General features: G+C 43.1%; 1 long non-coding RNA gene across 1 annotated transcript; it reads right to left on the bottom strand.

The window, feature by feature from the left end:
• Positions 1-6,159: 6,159 nt before the first annotated feature.
• LOC139046564 (uncharacterized) lies at positions 6,160-17,564 on the bottom strand. Its single transcript, XR_011506708.1, has 3 exons — positions 17,398-17,564; positions 13,441-13,566; positions 6,160-9,755 (listed from the first exon to the last, which is right to left on the bottom strand). It is a non-coding gene; the product is annotated as an uncharacterized lncRNA (long non-coding RNA).
• Between the last annotated feature and the right edge of the window lie 276 nt (positions 17,565-17,840).

Raw genomic sequence — 17,840 nt, 5'->3', positions numbered from 1 at the left:
CCGACTCAGCACTATTGACCTTCCATGTTCCCTAATGTACAATTTGCAAACAGGATTTTTAGGTATCTAAAATACGTTTTCTACAAACTTTCTTAGCTCTAGGGTTTGCCTCTAAAGGTATTGGTAATTCTTGTGGAAAATAGTAAAACATGTTGATGAGTTGTCTGGATCACTCACCAAGCACTGGGGAGCCCATAAAGTGACCAGGAAGGTATTGTGCTGGGTTCTTTGCCGTAGTGAGGGTCCAGCTGTCCAAAGTGTGACAGGTCTGGACACCAAGTTCTTTGATGAGGAGACTCTGGCCAGTCTGGGAACTTGATGTTCTGGGTGGTTTGCACTGATCAGTCTAGGGTAGTGAAAATACATGGCTTGGGCGTCGGGTAACCTTCGTTAGCATGTTGTCTCGGACACACTAACTTCTTGGTTTACTTCACTATGGGCTTGTGTCCTTATTTGCAAAATATGAATAATAATATCTCCTTTCAAGATTGCCCTGAGGATTAAAGGAGATAAAGCGAGTAGCACAAAGTAGACCCCTAAAAGTGTTCCTTCCTCCAAGAGCCAGAAGTAAACAGACTTTCCAGAATAATTTCTGTCTGGCTATGGAATGTGTTATTCTTCCACCTTAAATCATCCTCTTGTTATATTTTGCTTGGGCTGCCAGTAATATGAATTTTTATTTCTTTTGCACATACAGTGGATGATGGGAGAGACAGATCCAAAGTATAGTTTGTGGCAACGCGTTGTGTTTGTAATCCACAGAATGCATAAATACATGCAAATAAAGGAGAGACTGCTGTTTTTAGAAAAAGTGGCAAGAAATCAATAAACTGATTATCTTGGTGATGTGAAACCAAGATTCAATGCCAGAAAAGACCTTCTTTGGTGCCTACTAGTAATTGTTGGGTACCAGAAGAGTTGGACTGATTTTACTTTCTTTCCTGCCTCCTTTCAACACACCCCCTGCTCCCTTGCCAGCTGGCACAGAAAGCACTTCCAGGGTGACACTGGTGGAAACTCTCTTTCCCTTGCTCTCTGCTCACATCCCTTAAGCCACATAGGTGAGGTCAGCTCAGGTGAGCCAGGCACCATCTCAACCACTTCATACTCCCCACCATCCTCAGGGCAGAGGTCATAGTTTCACATCAGGGCAGAAGGACTGGAGCACCGGGGCAGTCCCCTGCCTGAGCACTGGCCCTTCTAAGGCCCTAGAAACAGGTTCTCATAGTCACATGGTTTCTATAAAATTTGCAATACATATTTTAAATGAAATCAGTGAAGAAGCTGTTTTTTCTACTCTGTTTTCTCTTCCATCGTTCTTCCCCATCTGTCAGCGGCATTGTGAGCATCCACAAGCATTTTGGGAAAGTTGAGTTGGAGATACACCCAGTTTGGGTTTAGAGGGATCTATTTATGTAGGCTGTGGTTTCGTCCATGTAATTAAACCATTCCCGTTGCCCACTGTGCCACCTCACTGGGAGGCGTGACAGGAAAATGCAGGGGACAGAGGTCATTTCCTGACATGGATATGGCCTGTGGCATCTGGCACTGGAAGTATGAGGAGAGTGGAGGAGAAACAAGGTTTGAAAAGTGTGGACCCAGAAGACAGTCTGTGGGACATTCTTCCAGTCATCAGTAAGGGGAAGATTCAGATCTCAAATGTTAAATGTCAAAATTTAAGTTCTTTCCTATCAGGAATGTACTTGAAAAGGCAGCATAGACAATTATAATACACTATATGTATTTTTTTCTTTCCTGTATTGATGGGAATTACATGCAATAACATTTGTCAGATTCCTGAGTTTGCAGCCAATAAGTTTACAGCAGTAAACTTACACAAGCAAAGTGTCTGCAGGAGTTCATAAATAAAAAGAACAAAAATAGAAGAGTGTCAGAATCAGGACACTCATGTTAAAAGCAGACACGACTTTACCAATAATGAGCCGGAAATCAGAAAGTTTTCCAAGCAACCAGCTGTAGAAAATAGATTTCAACCAACCCTGCTAGAGGACAGACAGAATCATCTTTCTATTCTCTCCATAGAAAATATGACAAAACGTTTTCATATGGAGAGGTGATCAAAGATTACACATCCAAAACAATATAGGGGGAAAATATTATAGAGATGTGTCAGGCAGTTAATTAATAAAACATTATGTCACTTTTTAAAATTTTGTATGTTTTTGGTATTTAACAGCTTTTAAAATTTTGTAGTTTATGATGATCTATTTTCTCATTCTGAATAAACATTCGCTTTCATACCTAATTTTGGATGTATTCATTTGTATTATTTTTCTTAGAGAGGGTTCCTCAAATTGTTCAAGTTTTGGGTCCCATAAAAACCTGGATCTGCCCCTGGTGCTAATGTGTGATTTAAAGCGTTTTCCAAACTTGCAAAGGATTCAAAGTCAGAGATGTAGAGAGAACAGAAGCAGAGACCAAAAATGATGCTGCTGAGGCACCAAAAAGACCCTGCTAAGCCCCTCTGGACACAGCCTGGGCTCTGCATCTCTCCAGGAAAGATGAGGGGTTTGGGACAGGCCACCTGCACACCCCCTCTCCATCCCCAGTGTGATCAACAGGCCACAAAAAGGACCCCGGTGAGTTGACGTCTTCCTCCTCCTTTCCCCCCTTTTTTGTTAAATTGAATTTGTGTTTTTTTTTTTTTTTAAAGATTTTATTTTTCCCTTTTTCTCCCCAAAGCCCCCCGGTACATAGTTGTGTATTCTTCGTTGTGGGTTCTTCTAGTTGTGGCATGTGGGACGCTGCCTCAGCGTGGTCTGATGAGCAGTGCCATGTCCGCGCCCAGGATTCGAACCAACGAAACACTGGGCCGCCTGCAGCGGAGCGCGCAAACTTAACCACTCGGCCACGGGGCCAGCCCCTTGAATTTGTGTTTTTACAATATAATACATGTCATGGCTTCAAAAGTCAAGGTGCACTATGAGGTTTACAACTATAGAAACAGCAGCTTTCTGGCCCCCCTCCCCATCCTGATGCCTTCTCCCTATGGAAACTGTTGACCCGCACCCTGTCCCCCCCCACCCACATTTATCCCCATACTTTAAACAAATCTGCTATGCTACAGTTCATTAATTTTTCAATCGTAAGCTTTATGTATTGAGTTTTCACTGTGGAATGAGAAACTAGACTTTAGTTCTCTTCCACCGCCCCCCTCAACTCTCTACCTCCCAACACAGACATTTCTCAAATTGAGGTTAAATCAATATTTGGTGTTTACATGATTAGGAATATGTACACATTCACATATTCTCATTCATGTGTAAATATGTGCATCTTCACTTTCTTTCTCTTTTCTTTTTTTTTTACAGAGACCTCTCCGTCCTCCTGCTCCAATGAGGACTTCATTCCCTTCACCACCACCCTGGGGGTTCCTTTTGCCCACACTCAGTGTGGGAGCCCCTGTTTCCTAGAACCTGTGTCTTCTTCCTTTATGAACTAACCCCTTACTTTGGCAGAACACTTCCTTCAGGAACTTCCTGAGAAAGAGTTGGTAGAAGGAACTGTTAAAGCCTTTGCTCGCTTGAAAATGACTTTATTTTACCTTCATATTTGGTTGATAGTTTAGCAAGGCATAGAATTCCAGGCTGGAAAAAATTTCCCTCAAAATTTAGAAGACATTTCTCCGTTTTATTCTAGCTTCAGTGTTGTTGAGAAATCCAGTGCCGTTCTTTCTAAGTCCACTCTGTGAACTTTCAGCATCGTCTTTACTTATTGCTGGTGTCCAGAAGCTCCACAGTGAGACAGCTGGTTGGGCTTTTTCTCTGGAGATACATCCTTCAGTTCCGGCAAATGTGCTTGTATTATTTCCTTGATAAACTCGTCCTTTTTGTTTTCTCTGCCTTTTCTTTCTGGAACACCTAGTATTATGTTTTATACTTTACAGAACCCTACTTTATGCCAAAAACAGTTCTAGGCCCTTGGGACACATCAGGGAACTAAGGGGACAAAACTCTTTGCCCCCATGGAACTTGTATCCTTTGTAAAGGTGATGATCACATGTTGGACTTCCTGAACTGATCCTCTGACTTTCATATCTTGTCTTTCACATTTCCCCTCTTTGTCTTTTCAAAGAATTAATAGACTTTCTTTTTTCTTTTTTCTTAAGATTGGCACCTGAGCTAACAACTGTTGCCAATCTTTTTCTTTTTTTTCTGCTTTTTTCCCCGAATCCCCCCAGTTCGTAGTTGTATATTTTAGTTGTGAGTCCTTCTAGTTGTGGCATGTGGGGTGCCGCCTCAGCATGGCCTGACGAGTGGTGCCATGTCCACACCCAGGATCCGAGCCGGTGGAACCCTGGGCCGCCAAAGCAGAGGAGTCAAACTCAACCACTTGGCCATGGGGTCGGCCCTCAGACTTTATTTTTTTAAAGTAATTTTAGTTACAGAAAAATTGAGCAGATAGTATAAAGGGTTCTCATATGCCCCCTTTTTCTGTCCACCCCTTGCTTCAGTTCCCCCTATTGTTAACAGCTCTCATTTGTGTGGTACATTTGTAACAATTGATGAACCAATATCGACACATTATTGTTTACTAGAGTCCATAGCTTGCATCAGAGTTCACTCTTTGTATTGTACAGGCCTGTCCTGTGAGTTTTGCCAAATACGTAAGATCCTGTACCGACCATTTATGGACCATATGGAATAGTTTCACTGCTCTAAAAACCACCTGTGCCCCACTTATTCATCCCTCTACCCCTCCAACAAGACCTTGGCAACTGCTCATCTTTTTTCATTATCTCTATAGTTTTGCCTTTTCCAGAATGTCATATAGTTAGAATCATATACTATATAGCCTTTTCAGACTGGTTTTTTTCACTTAGTGAAAGTGAATGCATTTAAGCTTCCTCCATGTCCTTTGATAGCTTGATAGTTCATTTCTCTTTATTGCTGAATAATATTCCATTGTTTGGTTGTACCACAGTTTGTTTATCCATTCATCAATTGAAGGACATCTTGGTTACTTCTAGTTTTGAGCAATTATGAACAAAGCTATTATAAACATTCATGTGCAGGTTTTTGTCTACATATAATTTTTCAGCTCATTTAGGTAAAGTCATTTAGGTAACATAGCAGTGTGATTGCTGGAGCATATGGTAAAACTGTGTTTAGCTTTTTAAGAAACTGCCAAACTATCTTCCAAATTGGCAGTGCCATTTGCATTCCCGTCAGCAATGAAAGAGAGTGTCTGCTGCTTTGCATCTTTGCCAGCATTTAGTATTGTTAATTTTTTTTTTTTATTTTGACCATTCTAATAGGTGTGTAGTGGTATCTCATAGCTGTTTTAATTTGCAATTCTCTAATGACATACGATGTGGAGCATTTTTTCATGTTTATTTGCCATCTGTGCATCTTCTTTGGTGAGGTGTCCAAATCTTTTGCTCATTTTAAATTGGGTTGTTTGTCTTCTTATTGTTGAGTTTAAAGAACTTTTTTTATATTTTGGATAGAAGTGCAAATATTTGCAAATATTTTCTTCCAATCTGTGGCTTGTCTTCTCTTTCTCTTAACAGTGCTTCTCCAAAGCAGAGGTTTTTGATTTTAATGAAACCCAACTTATCAATTTGGATTGTGCCTTTGGTGTTCTATTTAAAAAGTTATGCCAAACTCAAGGCCACCTAGATTTTCTCCTGTTATCTTCTAGAAGTTTTACAGCATTTATGTATAAGTCTATGGTCTATTTTGCATTAATTTTTGTGAGAAGCATAATGCCTATAGCCAGCTTAAATGTTTTTTGCATGTGGATGTCAGGTGTTCCAGCACCGTTTGCTGAAAAGACCTCTTTGTCTATTTATCTTACTTTGTAAGAGATTTTCTTATCACCAACAGAAATCTCTTTAAGTTATCCATCTTGGGTGAGAGCAGTTAAAAAAAAGAGAAGATAAACCACTGCCTTGGCCATGGAGGGACTGGACCCACGCCCTCAGTGCCCTCCTTTAACCTCCCAGCATCAGCATGTTCCTGTCTGCACCTCACAGTCATTAGGTGGCTTCCATCCTACAGGCCTCCACCCTATTTCCTACTCTGTGGTTGATCATATCTGCAGGTCTTTTCTAGGGATAAAAATTCCAACATGTGAAGAAAATAGTTAATTTAAATTCGGTCCAGGGTTAGGGACTGACTTCCTGACAGAGAGAATTGCTAGATGACACAGAACAGGGCACTCGCAGAGTCACAGAGAGTTTAGTGGTTCCAAGCATAGACAGTCTGGGTTCAAACCCCAGCTCTGCCTCTGACTGTCCTGAGACCTGGGATGAGACATTTAAACCCTTCCTGCCTCAGTTCCTTGTCTCTAAAGTAGAAGTTATAATAGAAATTGCTTCCTAGAGTCCTTTGGGGATTAAACGATTTATTTCATACAAAGGAACAGAACAATGCCAAGCACACAGGAAGAGCTGGAAACATGTTTGCTCTTAGCATTATTGCCTGACTCAGTAGATGAGTCACCGAAAACTCAAAATTAAACTTCAATCCCCTTGTGCAACTTGTCATTGTTCGTTGAAGACAAGCTAGGGCTGGAATCACAGGATTCGCTGGGTCACTCCAGCTTTTCCAATCCTGACCGGCTTTCACGTTTCAACGCTCGTTTAAAATGAAGAGGTACCTGCGTGAGTGATAAGTGAAAAGGCTTGCATGGCCAGCAAACTAGTCCATTTCAATGGGGTCCCGGAAGTATCAAGACTCCAATCAAACTAGTCCCAGGGGCCAGGACTGCTGAGGAAGGCTACCATTTTACTTAACATCCTCGGTACTGGATCAGGAACACTAAATTGACACACCAGGGAAGCTTCAGGTTCTTCTATGATAACCTGACCCTAATTGCTCGGCTCTGCTCCTCCTACCTCACAACCCACATTACCTCTGGTCTCAAGTTCCACTTTTAAAAGCAGAATCACCCCAAACCTTGCCAACCTCCTTAGGAAAACACTCCAGTTTTCTCATCAGAATTTGAACTTTTTTTGAGTTCAGAGACTGACAACCTCCCAGGGATGTGGGATCCAGCCTAGAGCTAAATTAAAAAGAAATAATACTCCTCTTTATAATGTCATTTGGTAAGCAGAAAAGAGAAATTTATTTAGTGAGATGTTCTGAAAGAAAGAATAAAACAACGTTTCGAGGAGCTCTGAGATTTTTTTTAAAAAAACTTTCTCTAGAAGTTTTCCCTTCCCTCTGCTTCCGAGATACCTCTTTTTTATTCTGGATTTGGAGTACAGTTGAAATGTCTAGGCTTGATTGCTGGGAGAAAGGCACCATCAAGTTGGGGTGTATCAAACATGAGTGTTTCAGAAATTATAGCCAGCTCTCACTTTCTCAGTCTTTGACAGCAAGGTAACAAGGAAGGGGAAAGTGGGTTAGTCCTTTAAAAATGCATAGAGGAGGAGGCTGAAAAGCCTAGAAAGGTCAAGTCTCTTAGAAGCCTTGTGTGGGGATTCCATCACTTTATCTTCAGGACACAGGGTAATGATGACGATGACGACGACGATGATGGTGATGATGCTCTGTGCTCACGTAAAAGCCTTTCATCTGTTGACTCAGAGTGCAACACAACCACTAATCAGCTCTGAAAGCGAGGTAGGCAAATATCATTATCTGCAATTTACAGGCTGGGAATCCAGGCGAGAGGAAATTATGCCCTTTACCCAAGGCCGTTCAGAGTGAATACCAGAAATGAAGAGTCCCTGCCTCCTTACTTTCTACTGGCCACTGTCAAGGCAGCCACGGAGGGCTTTCTTTTGTTCTACAGACAGAGCTAGCTCCTTGCTGCATCCGACCCTTCCCTTTACAGAGCTCAGTGAGGGCATGGAAGAAACCTAGTAGAACGACGTCTGTACCACAGAATGATTTGGGGGGCTCTACCTAACCATGGAAGCAGAAATGTGGAAGATGTACATGAAACACTATAATCAGCTGGGAGGCAAGAACTATAACTCACGCTCTGTACCACCTACAATACCCAGCGTTGAGTCCAGCCACAGATCTTCACAATTTGGGTTATTTCTTGAATGATAGTCCTGTTCTTTGGCGAGGAGAAGAGATATTTCCTCTTTATCTAAAGTCTGTTGAGTTAATTTCATTTTCCTGTTCCAAGAAGGAATTTATGGAGTGTGGCAGAGTCAGTCACGACCATCAAAGATTGTGTCCCCCTCCTATGTAGAGTTATTTTTGGTAAGTGGCTGCCCAACTGGGAACAATGTTTCCCAGCAGCTTTGCAGCTGGCTGATTATTTCTGGCCAATGAAGTAGAAATGAAAGGAAATGCTGTGTGTCATTTCCAGGCTGAAGGAGTTAAGTGTCTGATGTGTTTCCTATCTTTCTACCTCTTGTTGCCCGTGGAGGGCTATATGTTGAAGACGGCAGAGCTAAAGAACATAGGTTCCTGTGTCCCCTACCTGGAGGGGAGTCACCAAGTAATATCCACATTAGACTTAGGGTAAGTGAGAGATCAACTTTACTGTACTGATATTTTGAAGTCATTCGTGATTGCAGTTAGCCTGCTCTGCTAGAGGGACCCTTTAGAATATGTTCAACTTGATAAATAACAACTTGGAGATGAAGCAATTACTGCAAAAGTAAAGTAAGGATAGGAAAATAAGATGAACGTAAATGTGAAGTATGTACAGAAAATGCATGTTATAAGAAACTGGACAAGTTGTTGGAAGTGGGCAACATATTTGGCTTTGAGTTTCCTTGCGTCCAAAGCAAAGAGGGAAATTCTATGAGTCACAAGATGCCCAGAAGAGAAAAACATGCTAACACCCAGGAGAAATACACGTTTTTCCTGTTCTTTAAGCTGAGAGATGTTTCTCCTAAGAGGCCTGAAAAGGGCAATCAGTGGTGTCAGCTACATTGAGCCACATCCTTAGTAGCATCTGCTAAGTGGCTGTCACAGAAACTCTCCCACAGCTGATATAACATCCCTTGATGCAAAAAGTAGGAGCATATGAAAAGGTAATTCAGAAATAGAACTTTTATGGGAGGCCAAGGAAATGTAGTGCACAAAGGCAGCTCTCTGAACGTCTGGCTTACTCCAAAGAACCCAAAGGGTGGCTTCCCTGCTCTGGCACAGGATCTGGGCTTATTGCTTGAGAATCAAAACCACCTGCTTCTGGATGAGCCATGAAACATAAGCCCAACCACGCCACGCTGCAAGAACACAGCCTGATCCACGGGACGGATGACCTTGTCCTTTGACCAGCTCTGCCAGAAGGCGGCCCAACACCTGACTTGCCGACCACAAAGTGAGGAAGTTCCTCTCCCTGACCTCCTTATTTGAGTGGATGGTCCTGGTGTGGATGTTTATTCAATTTCCACGTCTCAAGGGCGGGGATGGGAAGGAAATCAAGGCCGCGCCTACTGAGGTCACCCTTGGTTTCCTAAGGTCCACAGGTGTGGATAAGAAACATCTGGCCAGGAAGTCAGCCTGCCAGAATCCCTGGAGTGAGGGCACTCAGCCACACTGTCAGGAAAGAGGAAAGCTCGTCAGCGTGATTCTGGCCAACATTCAAATCCTCGGGGTTTGTGGAGCAATGAACTGATTCATAGAGCTGCCCTGCCAAGGGTCTTCAGAATGAGGTAGATTGCATCTCCGAATTCCTAGTCCTTCCTGCAGCCAGGTGCTTGACCCCGCTGCTGAGGATAGCACAGGTCCCTCTGAAAGAGGTAACTGCTCTTGGGGGAGAGATGTGCCGGGGAGAATGGCTTGACTTTTCTCCCAGAAAACACGTTCTCCATTCGCCTAGTGGGAAAGAGAGGTGGACTCGTGTCAAAGATCTCAAAGGCGTTTTAGCTCCTCTCCTTTGTTCTCCCCCTTCCTTCTGCCTTCCCTTCTTCCCTTTAAGACACAGATGGAAACAATACATTAACTATAACCATGGATATTGTATCTACCAGCGATATTTATTTACAAAGACTAATCCAACAGGAGGCAATATCCGTTTCTTCTTTTCAAAGCTTCTCATGAGATCCCTTTTTTCCTGTTTTTTTTATTCAACAGACATTTATTGAGCAAGTCTGGACAGCCGATGTGGCACAGTCAGTTAAGACCATGAGTTTCTGACTCAACAGATCTAGGTTTGATCTCATCTGGCCTTATTAGCTGCGGTAACTTTGGTAAACCCACATCCTCTCTAACCCTCGGGTTCCTCACACGACTGTCTCAAGGTTTAGGGGGAATGAGGATGCAAAGGGCCCAGTAAGGATAACTGAGGGTGTTCCTCGCTAGTGTCCTTCTCTCCAGGTTCTATACATATATATACACTATATAATATATATAATATATATATATATATATATATATATATATATAAGTGATTCCTGGTCTTTGGTGAATTCAATCACTTTAATATTGTTTTTTATGTAAGAAAGACCCTTCCCTGTCTTCTTCCGAAAATGCTATGAGACATACATTGATTTTTCTAAATGTGATAGAATTAAACTGGTTTCATGTCAAGAATCTGGGTGAATTTCAGACTCCCTTTGAGAATGTAAGGGAAACCATGGATATCTGAAAAAACAAAGTAAGAATCAAAACGCTAAGCTGAAGCTCTGTGGCTCTGATACTTGTGTTCTTAGAGCCCCTTCTAAGCCTTCAGGTCCTCTGGGGGAGGCAGTATGGGAGTGATATCTTTCCTTTTCATCTAATTTCTCATCCTCACAGCTTTAAAACCATTATCCCACCCTGGGGTCACTAAGTCTCCCTGGGTCTGACCAACTGAGGAAGTGCCAGGAAGGGGGAGCTCCTGGGCTCCTGGGCAGCCAGGGTCCCTTCCTGGGAGAGTATGTGATCCTGGGCAGGCCCTGGCCTTGCTGCTGCTGAGGCTTAGGATGTGGGTTTTAACCTTAAAGTTCCCTCCTGAGAGCCTCACATGCCATCTCTATGGCATTTCTGGAGCTAATCTTCTAGAAGACTCTGCTTATCAGGGATGAAGAGAGGCAAGTAAGAAGCCCATTGAATGCGGATGATCCACTGGAGGAACATGGAGGATCCACTCCCTCCTTCCGCTCACCCTCCTGACTTACAGAACACCCAGAGGACGGCTCCATTTTAAGGGCGGCTAGGGCTGAGTTTCCCAGTTAGCCGTAAACTGACAGCAACTTTTCAGTAAACTCCAGTTCACCATTTTCCTGGTCACTTGTTTCAGTAATGGATGACAGCATTGGTTTCTGGGATCCTGAAGCCCATGTATAATAAATACTGCCCTTACCTTGTGTCTTATCCCCTTGGGCAGCTATAATAACAATACCATGAGACTGCACAGCTTAAATGACAGAAATTTATTTCTCACAGTCCTGGAGGCAGAGAACTCCTAGATCAAGGCTCAGCAGGGCTGGTGTCTGGTGAGAACCTGCTCCCTGGCTCATAGACAGCTGTCTTCTTGCTGCCCTCATATGGTAGAAGAGGCAAGGGAGCTCTCTGGGGTCTCTTTTGTAAGGGCACTAATCCCATCCATGAGGGCTCCACCCTCACGACCTCATCACCTCCCAAAGGCCCACCTCCTTATACCATCACATAGAGGGTTAGAATTTCCATATACAAACTTTGGGTAGGACATAAACATTCAGTCCATTACACCTTGGTACCAGGGTCTTGGTGTTATCACCTAGAAATAGGAAGCCAGTGGTTTAGTCTGAAATAAGCCACTGCCTGAATAAGCCAGCTTGCCACTGAGTCAGGATCATAACTAGTCTACGTCCTTGAGAGAGTGAAGAAACAGCACAGCTAAGGTGTGATGTCATGCAGTATGGACACTTGTCTCCTGTAGATTCAACCACAGAGTGAGTGTGTTGTTATTAATTTAGTCAACTGTCTGGCCCTGACTGTCTATTTCTTGGCCTGCCTTTCCCTCTATGGAAGGGCCCACACGAGTGTTGCCTACACGTGGTAAACTCAACCAGAGTTGCCGGCTGTTTCGTTTGCTAAGGGAAATGTCATGTGACTGTGGGAATTTAATCAATGACTCTTTGCCACTGGTGGTGGTGAGGATAGATTCTTTCCTGGCAGGTTATTTGGTTCTTGATATTATAAGCCTTGCATTTTTTGCAGTTATTTGTATGCTTAAATATATGTATTTACATATATATTTATAATATTTACATACAATATACTATACCTAGTATAGTATGTATATATACACACAGATAACCCATGTACACATGTAAGTACTATGAGATGCTCCCAGTTTTAGAAAAAACAGGAGGACAGGTAGTAGAAAGTAATCAGTGGTTTTTGTCATTGCATATCATATTTGTAACTTTCAACCCCTTGAAAGTACCATGTCCCTTGTAATTGACACTCTTGTTTTGACGGTGAGGGAAGCTGGAAGAAGGGCTGAGTGGAGGCCGTGGTCCTCCTTTCACACCTGCCCAGAGGGCTCAGTACCAGCTGCAGAGCCCAGCGTCTGGAAAAGCCAGCTCCCTCACCCGTCCCCCATGCTGGAGTTCCTTCCACAGGGAATATAACCTTTTACTTCAAATCCAATTCAGCAAATTTTCAAATGCCCTAGTGGAGGCAATAATCATCCATGTGTTAAAACTTGCTGGCAGGCAGTTTTGACATCTAGAAAGAGAAGTGTGTAGCCACTTAGCTGAGGGTGGGAGGGGGGACACCATAAAGAGTGGATACATTTTTGGAAAGAGGAATTGAGAGTCTCAGAGTCAAAACTCATTACTTCATGCTTTTCCTTTAAGCCTGGTCTTCTGACCTTGTCTCATTTTTGAAAAAAGCTTTCAGTTCCTGACACAGCGGCGTTCAGTGTGAACCATCGATTACTTGTCTATGTGCTTCACCTGGGATTTACATTTAAGTTTTCAGCCATTTCTTCAAGGCCTGGCAATAATTAACTCACTATAAGGAAATACTATGATTGTCTTAGTGAAATGGCATCAGAAAATAATTTCTGTCACTGAGTCACTAAGAACCGTAAAGAGCTCTAGTCACATCCGGGCCATTTTGTATCAGCCAGTGCCAAAGTCCTTTTTCATTATAGATGGTGCCTGCCCTTTCTGAGCACTGCTGGACTCATGCAATCTGAGTGAGGGGGGCCAGGAAAGCCTTGCCTGCGAGTCTCATAGACAGGCAATTAACTTGCATGTTTAACCGAAAAGCTTCCCGGGAGCCAGAAATAGTGTAACTTCATCCATCAAACACTTTTTGAGGACCCACTTGGTGCTAGGCACCGTTAGACTCTTGGAAATAAAAAAAAATTGGTGAAAAACCTAAAGCAAAAAATACTGTTTTGGCCCTGGAAAAATGTGCCGGATACAGAAGCCTGTAGTATTTCTGTTCTGGTCAAACAGCTCCTCTCTCCTCAAGACCACAAATGCTGAAGCTCATGCTTATTCTAATTTACAGTTGCCCGAAGGCAAAAGAGGAAAGTTAGCCTAGAAAGAACTATTAAAAAAAAAATTCTTTAACATCTTACCAATGCTGCCCTCTGCAGAGCAAAACCGGAAATCTCAGCTCTGCAGTTTGTACAAACTTCCCAGCATTGGTTAGTTTAGAGAGAACAGGCAGGTCCAGGGGCCTTCAGACTTCGCTCATAAACTCCCTAAAATAATTGCAAACAATCATGTACCCCTTTGCATGCGTTTAAACTGATCTAAGTTTATTTTTATCGAGGCATAATTGACTATAACATTATATTAGTTTCAGGTGTACAAACGAATGATTCGATATTCGTATCTACTGTGAAATGATCACCACCATAAGGACATGTAAGTTTGTATCATCAATTTCACAGTTGTAAAGGATGAAACTTTCCACATATTTTCTGTGCTTTAAACAGTTGCAGATGGAGCTCATCCAGTTTATGAAAAATGTCCCTCCACCCCACCTTGTGGATAAAACCAGCCCTCATCAGCAAACCAATCAACCAAATTGGAATTTCTTTCTGACGGAAAAAAAAGTTGACCTGGTTGTTTTCTACTCAATGGAATTGCGTGTTTGTGGCAACCACTGCACTCTTGCTCTCTGCTGTTGAGCAGGTGAGTGGCTAGAGCAGGCACAGGGGCATGGCACTCCCCCCTTAGGATGTCCTTCGAGAAAGCTCCCTGTGCTTTGCTCTCCTGGGACTCTTCCCTGCTTAGATCTGAATTTTCTTATTGTGCTGTTGTTGGGTGCATTTTCTCACATACTGGGACAGTGTATTTAGCAAGATGCAGGATGGTAAGAGGTGTCTGTCTTTTGTTCAGTGGGAGAAGGGTGCTTGTGAAAGGGGAGGTGTCAACAAGAGGGGAGGGGGCAACCCATGGACTGAGCTCCCGTAGGCACTTCCTCAGGCAATCACTCAGGAACACAGGAGCCAAGGATGTGGAAAATGATTTCGGAGACTACCCCGAGGGGTAACCGCCTCTGGTGTGCAGCCGGCTGACCTGATTCACGGAGGAACACGGTCCCCTGAGAGCCGTACTCTGGCCACAGCCAGTGTCCCAGAGGTATTCATGTTCAGGTATTTATGCTTTTCTTATCCCTGTCCTCTTGCTCTGGCCTTTAACTGACAATGGCTGTCCTTCAGGGTCACCTAGAGTGCAGGACCGTGAGGTGCCTCTGCTACATTCTTTTAAAGGTTAGACCTCTTGGACTATAACTCTTCCTTCTCTGTCTCTCTTGAGGTCTTGCAGATAACTTTTGGTTCCCAGGAGCTACTTGGCAAAAGGTAAATGCCACTTTACAGCAGCTTTCTGCTCTTACTGACATGTCAAGAGGTTTCCCATTTGGTGGGCAGCTGGACAAAGTGCCCCATGTGGACGTAGATAACGAAGCCAGAGGGCGTGTGGGAGGTGGAGGGTGCGAAAACGATCAACTGTCTGCCAAGGGGCATCTTGAATGCTGGACTAAGACAGTCTAGGTCTGGCATGGCCTGACCCCAGCTTGCCTTTCCAGGCTCACTGCCCGCTGTTCCCTGCATCTCACTGATGGGAACAGAACCTGCTGCCCCACACACCCTAGGCTGTTCCCTCTGTCTGGCTTGCCTTGCCCCTCATCTGGGTCTGCCCTGCCTTGCCCCTCATCTGGGTCTGCCCAAAGCCTCTTTCAAGGCGAAAATACTGTTTCTTGAATATTCCCCAGTACAAGCCTCTCTCCTTCTTCTTAATCCTATAACATTCTGTACTTTTTAATGATATGTATTGTATTTTGCCTTATACTATAAATATTTAACTACATGTCTCATAGCCCTTTGAAGAGAGAGAGGCAAATTCATCTTTCTATTTCTCAGCCATCCAGCTCAAGATCTGCTACAGAGTAGGCACTCAGGAAGCATTTCAGGGACCAGGTCTACCCAATACCACCGATGTGTGAGTTTCTCCCAAGTATATACAGATCCTGCTTCTTCGGATCAAAGCATGCACTCCTTCTCATCACACATCTAAAGACTGACAGGAGGCGTTCTGAGACTTGGTAGTTTCTTGAGTTCCAGCAGAAGGTATCTGTGAGGGTAAGGGAATTTATAAGTGTGATCAGGGATTTTGTCATGGATGATGACACACTTTGGGTGGCATTTCTAAAGCACTGCCTGGTGCTTCTAGGTCAGGAGACCTGAGTTTGGTGACGGCGTGCTGTGCATCAAAGGAAAAACAGGAAGCTCAAACTGGGTTCATGCATTTTTTTCCTCTCCTGTAGGATCTGCTCAAGCATCTGCTCAAGGCCCAGATTCATTTGTTGATTCAGGTAGTTTTTAAAACATGCCAAGTACTCAAAGGTCTTTGGGAATGTTTCCAAATTTTATAAAAGACATAGGAACAATAAAATAAACAGAAATCAAACCATGGTAACTCCTTAAGCATACTCCAAACCTTGACTAAATGTGCAGCTTAGATTTAAATGATGGTCGTGTACCATCACTTCCTGGAGACAGGATACATGAAAAATAGAACAGGGGATGAAGAAGTTCCACCTAAAATCCTATATAAATTGGCAGGGACCAAGCTCATTTAGATATTCATAAATCTGCAAATAAATTGGAGAGTAGCTGGAATGGCTCTGCAGCGCAGTGATTTTCCAAGACAAATCAACTCAGACAAACCAAAGAACTGAGAAACTGGGGGCTGTGTAAATTATCTTATACACAACACATAAAGAATTATGTCTCTGGGAAAATGTGGTTTTATTTTATCCTGTAACAATGAAAGTCTTAGCTATCTAGTGGGAAAGCAAAATGTTTTTGGTTTTGCTTTTTTTTGGTGAGGAAGATTGGCCCTGAGCTAACACCTGTGCCAATCTTCCTTTACTTTTTGTACATGGGATGCAACCACAGCGTGGCTTGATGAGGGGTGTGTAGGTCCATGCCCGGGGTTCCAGACCTGCGAACCCTGGACTGCTGAAGCAGAGCATGCAAAGCCAACCACTGTACCACTGCCACTGGGCCAGCCCCAGGAAAGCAAAATTGTTGAATGGAAATGTGTGCCAAAGCCTATGGCACAGCTTGACAGTTTCTTGCTTGGGAGCTTCTTGTCCCAGCTCTGCCATTATCCAGAGTGAATTTTCCTGAAGATCTGTCCATTTTTATACTTAAAAAATTGAACATTGGCCAATGAGTGCAGATAGGAAGACTTTGGCTTGCTAATCAGTCTTGTTAAAGAGTCCCCCATTCTTTAGATGCTAAAATTTGGAGAATTCATCTCCCAAGTCTCTCACGCAACCTTCCATTTTTCATTGAGCACCTACTGCAAGCCCTGCTTGCCCGGCACTGCAGTATTTGGCAGCCAGGGGGTTCCCACGGAAACCAGTTCTACTGCAGGAAAGTTTCCCAATCTGGCTGAAAATTGGGGTTAGTGAGGCCAGTCTCCATCCTGCTAAGAAACAAAGCTAGCCTTTCACAGCAGCGAGAAGCTGGCACTTGACCGCATGTTTTCCCAACATCCTCCATAAAAACCCTTTGTGGTGTTTGCTGGATGACCTCTCACTGATCTCTCTCTTATGTTCTAAATGCCATTCTCATGCCAAGCTTGATGAGAGTTTTCATTCTTTCTATAATAGTAGGCTTGTTCAATTTAGCAAATAAAAATATAGGATATCTGGTTAAATTTGAATTTCAGATAAACAACAAAGAACTTTTTAATATACAATATTTGGGACATACACTTAAAAAAATTCATTTTTTATCTGAAATTGAATATAATAAGGCATCTTTTTGGCCGCTCTGAACAGGGGTTCAAATGTCCTAATTTTCGTAGTCAGTGGAATGTTTGCTGCTTCTGTTATCCCTCATTTCAAGAAATAACGCTATGGAAGCTGAAATTACTTTACTTACCTGAAAAGGGCATGCACTCCTCCCCCTCAAAAGTTATCAATAACACATGATACACTTTCATTAATGACTGTCCTGAGGTTTGTCTATTCTCTTCTCTGATGCCAATAACTATTGCCTTTCAGCTCCTACCTCTTCATCTCCATCTCTGTCACCGCTTGTCTCACTTTCTTAAAAAAAGAAAAATCCTTTGTGTCAACCATGGAGTGTGCAGGACAGCAGCTCTCAAGTCCTTTCGCTGCATGGGTTATGGGATCCCATGAGTTCTGAATCTAACAATAGAACAACCACCCTGTTGTTGCTCTTTCTGTTACTCTTTCTGTTGCTAAGTAGCGCTCGTGTGAAGTAAAGGTGACTCTCATGTTTTAGGTTAAACATTTGGAGAACACATCTTATTTTCCCTTTTTTGAGTTAACATAGTAAGCTGGAGGGTGGGTGGGGAATCGGCAACAACTGAAATCTTCGCTGCTCACTTTTGGAGGCTTCTAACTTGACTGCTGTCACAACGAAACACTTCTTCCAAGCTTGTCCGCCCACAGAAAGGCTGCGGTCCCTCCCTAGAGTTTGGCCAATGT

The sequence above is a fragment of the Equus asinus genome, chromosome 11 (genome assembly GCF_041296235.1).
Source record: "Equus asinus isolate D_3611 breed Donkey chromosome 11, EquAss-T2T_v2, whole genome shotgun sequence".
NCBI lineage: Eukaryota > Metazoa > Chordata > Mammalia > Perissodactyla > Equidae > Equus > Equus asinus.
The sequence above is the reverse complement of the archived record's forward strand: the minus strand, read 5'-3'. Positions and strand labels throughout refer to the sequence as shown.